The sequence below is a fragment of the Vipera berus genome, assembly GCF_964194415.1.
Source record: "Vipera berus genome assembly, chromosome: 2".
NCBI classification, from domain to species: Eukaryota; Metazoa; Chordata; class Lepidosauria; order Squamata; family Viperidae; genus Vipera; species Vipera berus.
In genome coordinates this window covers 267,458,578-267,464,561 of record NC_138203.1, presented here as the reverse complement: position 1 = coordinate 267,464,561, position 5,984 = coordinate 267,458,578, and the positions used below count along the sequence as shown (strand labels likewise).

Below are 5,984 nucleotides of genomic sequence, written 5' to 3'. Positions count from 1 at the left end.
AATGGTTTTCCAGTTTATTGCACAACCTTGGCCTCCCATGTCCAATGTCTATTTCTATTTTTATTCTTCGGTAGCTCACCTCCTGCTTCAGATTGCCCCTTTCCTTCCAAAGTTTAAGGTTGCAATTGCAAGTCTTATGACAGTAACTGAGTACAAAATTGTACTCATGTCAGTCATTAACTGGGTCATCAGCTAACTGATCTGATTTTATGACTGTCTATGATGTTCATAAAGCAAATCACCATGTTTGTTAAGGAAAACTGCGGTCATTAAGCAAACCCATTTTAGCCAATGGACATGTTTTTGCCATAAACCAGTACCTTTTGTTGAGTCCATTGCAACGTTGCATTATTAACTTGTTGATGTAGCTCCAACACTGGAAGTTTTTAAGAAGAGACTGGACAGCCATTTGTCCGAGGTGGTATAGGGTTTCCTACCTGAGCAGAGGGGTTGGACTAGATGACCTCCAAGGTCCCTTCCAACATTATTATTATTAATATTATTATTATTAATATTACTATTGTTATTGTTATTTGCTGAGAACTTATATAAATAAGATGTGCATCCTGAATATTGCACTTTGGGAGGAATGGTGATAAAGGAATTGGGGTCATCTAAAGTGTGGAAATGGTAATTATTAAACGTTAAATTTAAATATTAATGGAAAATTAAAACTGAGAAAAATTGATTTGATCATTGTCAATGGAAACATTTTCTTTGAAACGAGTAAGAAATGGCTTGCAAACTCTGTGAGAAAAAGAGCAGAGATCTTCCCAGTTTGATGTTTCATTGTTCCAGATGCAAATATCTTCTATTGTTCCAGAAGCATTAAGGGGTATTTTCACTGATTTTCCTTCTTCCACGGATATGGTCACATGAGGGCAGTCATTATGATCTGTTAAGAGAATAAGAAATTCTTTATTTCCTACCATCTGAGGCAAACAAACCTGTTTGGGTCAAAATTATACAGCCTTTGGCCTGGAAGCAGCAATGTCTGTATTCATTTGGCAAAAAGCAACAAATTAATATTTGAGAAAAAATAACTCAGCTTCAAAAGAAGGGATGGATCTGTATAAGAGGAGGTTAGGACACTGAGCTTGTCGATCAGAAGGTTGGCAGTTTGGCGGGTCGAATCCCGAGTGCCGTGTAACAGAGTGAGCGCCTGTTACTCGTCCCAGCTTCTGCCAACCTAGCAGTTTGAAAGCATGTAAAAATGCAAGTAGAAAAATAGGGACCACGATGGTGGGAAGGTAACAGCGTTCCGTGCGCCTTTGGCGTCTAGTCATGCCGGCCACATGACCATGGAGACGTCCTCGGACAAGCGCTGGCTCTTTGGCTTTGAAACGGACTTGAGCACTGGCCCCTAGAGTTGGAAACAAGTAGCACGCATGCGCAGGGGAACCTTTACCTTTTTTACCACAAAAGTAACAATTCTATAAGGCAGAAACACAGAATAAGAGGCCCCCAAACTGCACCCTAGAATAGGGTATTGAGACCTCTTCAAAAATTATCACCCAACTGTATTTGTGAGTTTAATAAAAGAAGCAGTAAATATTTGACAGAAGAATACTTGTAAAGATAGAAAGATGCAGTTTTGGGTACAGAGAGATGTAGATTGTAGATAAATTCCTGTCTAATTTAAATGTTGACACAGTGGTAGCTGAACATTGATTTTAAAAATTAAAAACTAAGCAGTGTTCTACCTCTGGTGCTCTATAATATTGAACAGGAGGAAGGAAAAGAGACATACGTTAGAAATACGTACAGCCTTGTCTTGCAGGAAGGGAATCCTGGAAATAATCTATATACTTTAAGGATAGGAGGAGTCAAGTAATTACAGGTGATCCTCAACTTCCAATCATTCATATAGGGACTGTTTGAAGTTACAAGAGCACTGAGAAAAGGGAATTAGTACTTATAGCTATTGCAGCATGCCCACAATCATCAAAATTCATATTCTCAGAAACTGACATGTGTTTACGATGGCTGCAGAGTCCTTTGGTCCTACAACCATGTATACGCTGAGATTGGCTGAGCCTCCCTTCGTGCCCCCATCCCCAACTCACAGTGACAACAAACCCTCCATCTTATTACATCATGTGACCTAATTGCACAACACACCGGCCTTACAAGTCAATCATACATAAAGTTTATAAAATTATTTCCCATTTAAAAGCCTAACAGCCCATGGATAAAAGCTGTTCTTCAGCTTGTTGGTACAGCTGGCTTTACTCCTATATCTCCTACCCGATGGTAGGAGAGTAAAGAGGTACAGACCAGGGTGTGAGTCGTCCCTGAGAATTTTCCTCACTCTTCCAAGGCAGCGAGCCCTGGCGATGTCATCCAGTGGTGTCAGGGGACAGCCCACAATGTCTTGTGCTGTGGTCACCACCCTCTGTAATACTTTCCTATCCGCGGCTGTCAGACCAGCATACCAAACCACAATACAATACGTGGCTGTCTTTTGCCACCTTCTGACAAGCAAAGTCAATGCGGAAGCCAGATTCACTTAACAATCATGTTACAAAATTTAACAACTGCGGTGATTCACTTAACAAACGTGGCAAGAAAAGTCCTAAAATGGGGCAAAATTCACTTAGCAAATTTCTCACTTAGCATCATAAAATCTGGGCTCAGCTGTGGTCATAGGTTGAGGACTACGATTCTTCCAGTTCCAGAATTTAAAATAAAGAGGCATTATCTTTTGCCCTGCTGTTAATTTCCTGAACAAACTCTTTAGTAAAATACAAGCCATTTTGCCAGGCCCCAAACCAAGAATAACACATGGCAATTCTTCCAGTGTGAATTCTTTTCCCACCTATGGACAGAATCTTGCTAGATGGAGGATTATTATCTGCATCTACCATATACTGTGAGAACTATTAGGGAGGGGCTGTCTTCACCCTCTTTTTCTTATACATGAGATTTGGCTGAGTTGTATCTTATTCCTCTGGAATACACACCTAGCCTCCTATGAATCCCCTCAAGCACTACATTGCATTACACATTTTAAGAAGAAGTTGCTAGATTTGATTCTTGGTATCTCAGCTAGAAAGATCCTTAGAAAAAGCCGCCTTGGGGGGCGAGGGGGGAAATAACAAGACCACAATAATCTGTTCGTTAGTGATGGCAACTGGAAGTGAATACTTACTTTGTTTAGTGTCGCAGGCAAGAGACAAGGAAACAGTGAAAACAAAAATCCAGATGAGAAAAAACCCACATTCATTTCCTTTCCTGAGTAGCATTGCCAGTAGTGCAAAATTCCTTGGAGAACCTGAAAGAAGTTGGTTCACAAAATCAATTTTTCAAAACACACGAATGGTAGCTCTTTTCAAGCCATCAGGGCAGATACGATGTTCTTAGCCCAAGCTGGCTGGTCCTTGCCTTAAAACTAGCTTGTCTAGAGAAGAGAGAGACAGATGTGCAGAACAAATAAATATGAAATCCATCTGTTGCAATGATACAGAACGTTTGATACTTAAGCACATTCTTTCTTTTAGGTTGGAGATGAATTATTTGTTAAATACTTTTAAAAAAAACAAAAACAAACCAGAAGTTAAGGAATTTAGCCAGTCTATTGAAAAAAACCCATAGCTATACAGTACTAAAACTCTCTCTGGATCTGTAACCTTCAATTAGCTGTAAGAGGGCAATATTTGAATCAAGGTACTTCAAACGGGCTAACTTAAAGGTGTCCTAATTTGGGATAGAGTAGGAGGTCTTCCTCAATGGAGCTGAACATTTACTGGCTGGATGCCATGTGGACTTCACAGCAGATATTTTTTTCTTTGTGCCCTAGGAGAGAAATATCTGCCGCTACATAGAATTGAACTCTCAACTTTCCAAGTGAGAGGTGAGAATCTTCACCACTAAGCCACCGTGCCAGTCAAAAGTGATTCTAAAATACACGTCAGAAAACAGGTCTTTGGAGACTTCCTCAAATGCTACACTTCCTCAAAAAACAGAGCCTTGGTGGAGCAGTGGGCTGATGCCTCCTTAAGTAACACCAGCTGCCTGCAATTAGTGCAGGTTCGCATCCCACCAGGCTCAAGGTTAACTCAGCCTTCCATCCTTCCGAGGTAGGTAAAATGAGGACCCAGATTGTTGGGGGCAATTAAGCTGACTTTGTAATAATGCCGCTTGGGGGTGTGTGAAAGCCCTAATAAGCAGGCATATACATAGAATGAAGGCTACTGCTAAGTTTGTAAGCCGCCCTGAGTCTTCGGAGAAGGGCGGGATATAAATGGAATTAAAATAAAATAAAAAAATAAAATAAAAAAACAAGGTTCATATTTATGAGCTGCTTTGTGGCTTAACTCAAATTTTGTTGGATGAAATAAAATTGGGTGAGTTTGCTGAGTGATAACTGACATTTTCAAACCACTCTGGCTGGTTTCACAGATTTTGCTAATCAAAGTCTTACAAAACATATGTTGCTACTGTAAGTACAGAACAATTTCCATGTTGACAAAGATCTAAGATGTTAAGAAATTTAAGAAATAGCCAAATCTGGAGCGTTAGAAATCAATGAGCAGGAAAAAGAAAAACCACAATCAGGTGTCAAAACTGAAGTAAGAATTCAACAATTACTTCTTTTCTAGAAAGCAAAAATATTTTGGTTTCATTAGTGATTTTAACCAGGGCATTCACTCAAAAGCTGAAAGGAGGAACTGGATGAATGGAGAAGGAACTCCACGGCACATCTACTTGCCTACATTTTTAATTCCTCATCAAGAAATTTTGCAGAAAATCCTACATCTTGAAGATTCGAACGGTATGGTACGCTAAGTGAACCCTTCCATTTCCCCTTCTCCTAAATCAGAAAACCAAAATGTCTGCAAATACTTTCCATTCCTCACCTCCTTGAAATGGCTCCATCAACTTCCAACCGAGGACAGATGACTCTACAGTAGAAACAAATTCGAACTGTCCTTCAAGTAGAGAGAACCACTCTTTAATACCGGCACACGAATAGCATATGACATCACCGGAAAAAGAGAAAAAAAAGAAAGCTGTGTTGCTCAACAAAGAAGTCACAAACTCTTCGAGAAGGTGTTTGATACAGTTTTTCTGTTCAATTCCTCTCTTCACATCTTTCCCACAACTATGCTGCAATCTGCTTGCTTTGAGGGCACAGGAAATCCCCATAACCAGATGCCCCACAGTTAAATCTATTGAGCCTTGCAGAGTAAAAAGGGTCGGATCTGCTTACCGTTGGAATGAAGACCACTGGAGCATCCAGACTGGACTGGACCATTTCAGAAAGGGGGCAGGGCATATGTGCTTCAAAATCGCTGCCAATTGGCCAAGTACAATTGGGAGATGGCCATCCTAATTTGGCAATTAGTTCCTCCGTTCAATTCTTTACTGGCAAGAAAAGAGGCTCCACAGAGATCAAAACAGAATAAGGTCTCTAGGCATACAGAAACCGCAGATGAAAAATTGGCTTTTCTGTACTTTCAATTATTCGTAGAAGCATTTACAGTAAAACTGAGGTACTTAAACAAAGAGGAACCACCATTTGAATCACAATTTCATATGCACGGATCACGATTGCAAATTAGGACATGTTTATCGAACAGATGTGTTAGGCTGATACATGAAGGATGTGATGAAGTCAATTCTGTTGAGGGTTTTCTCTAGATTCTCTGGAAATTGGGTAGCAAACATCACTTTCTGCAACATTCACTTCAGTTTCTGTCGGAAATCTTGCAAGCATTTTAATATAGAACAATTAACCAGTGGAACAACCTGCTTCCAGAAGCGGTGAATGCTCCAACACTGGAAGTTTTAAAGAAAAGACTGGACAGCCATTTGTCCAAAATGGTATAGGGTTTCCTGCCGGAGCAGTGGATTGGACTGGATGACCTCCAAGGTCCCTTACAACATTATTATTGTTATTTAGATATAGCTTCAGCAGAATAAGAGAGTGAGTAAACTTTTACAGTGATTCAAGTTCAAGCAGATGGCTCCAGCCTATCAAA

General features: G+C 40.1%; 1 long non-coding RNA gene across 1 annotated transcript; it reads right to left on the bottom strand.

Annotated features, from left to right (window-relative positions):
- Window positions 1–702: 702 nt before the first annotated feature.
- LOC308664420 lies at window positions 703–5,174 on the bottom strand. Its single transcript, XR_014025668.1, has 3 exons — window positions 4,860–5,174; window positions 3,152–3,274; window positions 703–895 (listed from the first exon to the last, which is right to left on the bottom strand). It is a non-coding gene; the product is annotated as an uncharacterized lncRNA (long non-coding RNA).
- Window positions 5,175–5,984: the final 810 nt, after the last annotated feature.